Genomic DNA, 806 nt, shown 5'->3' on the forward strand with positions numbered 1-806 from the left:
GTCAACAATAACTCTAGAGAAATGGTGTTGGTGAATACAGGTGCATGTGTCAGTACTCACCATATTCAGTCATTTCCTTCCCAAATCCCAAAGATGATGGTACAGCTGATTTGCTCATTCTAGGTGCTATAAAAATATGTATTTGTGAAAAATGATAACTGTTGACTTGAAGAGTCTTTTGAGAGATCAACATCAATGCTGTACCACACATAACTGCATTGAATAGAGACATACCAATGAAAATGTGCAACTTTTCAGCTCTCTGTCTTTTCTGTTTGTGCACAAGAAGGCCATGTTCATTCCTCATTCATCAGGACTGGTTTGACCGGCTTGCTGTGACTGATTTTCTTTGCGTTTTTGGTCTTCAGCTGTAAAACAAGAAAATATTTATTGACCCCATGTTTAATTATTATTGTTGTTTAAACATATAAATTAAAACAGATATAATTATATACTTCAAGCTCAAGTTCCCTGGTAACTCTAGCAGACTCCTGAGTTCATCTGTATACATCAGATTCAGAGTCTGAGAAAAGGCCATCATGCAAACTCTCAGTTTCTACCTTACAACAGAGCATAAAAGAATGTGTAAGTGAGTGAGGGAGTAAAGGAATAAGATGAAGAGAAATAGGCAGAATTTTGTGTGTAATTTTAACAGAATGAAAGGAACATTTAAGAGTTAACATTTAATGACACAGAGGAACATTATCGTTGGAATCTCATTCAGAACAATTTTTTTTCAGCTGATAAACAATAAAAACATTGACAGCCAATCAGAATCCACCAGACTTTAAAGAGCTTGAGCATTT

The 806-nt window shown here is 35.2% G+C and overlaps 1 long non-coding RNA gene across 1 annotated transcript in view; it reads right to left on the reverse strand.

Moving 5' to 3' along the window:
• Positions 1-94: 94 nt before the first annotated feature.
• LOC107720568 (uncharacterized) overlaps positions 95-806 on the reverse strand; it is a 1481-nt gene continuing 769 nt past the window's right edge. The window contains exons 2-3 of the long non-coding RNA XR_001637626.1: positions 235-368; positions 95-126 (exon numbers count right to left, since the gene is read on the reverse strand). This is a non-coding gene — a long non-coding RNA (uncharacterized LOC107720568). The remainder of the gene's footprint in view (positions 127-234; positions 369-806) is intronic.

This window comes from Sinocyclocheilus rhinocerous, unplaced genomic scaffold (assembly GCF_001515625.1).
Source record: "Sinocyclocheilus rhinocerous isolate Xijiao unplaced genomic scaffold, SAMN03320098_v1.1 scaffold20596, whole genome shotgun sequence".
NCBI classification, from domain to species: Eukaryota; Metazoa; Chordata; class Actinopteri; order Cypriniformes; family Cyprinidae; genus Sinocyclocheilus; species Sinocyclocheilus rhinocerous.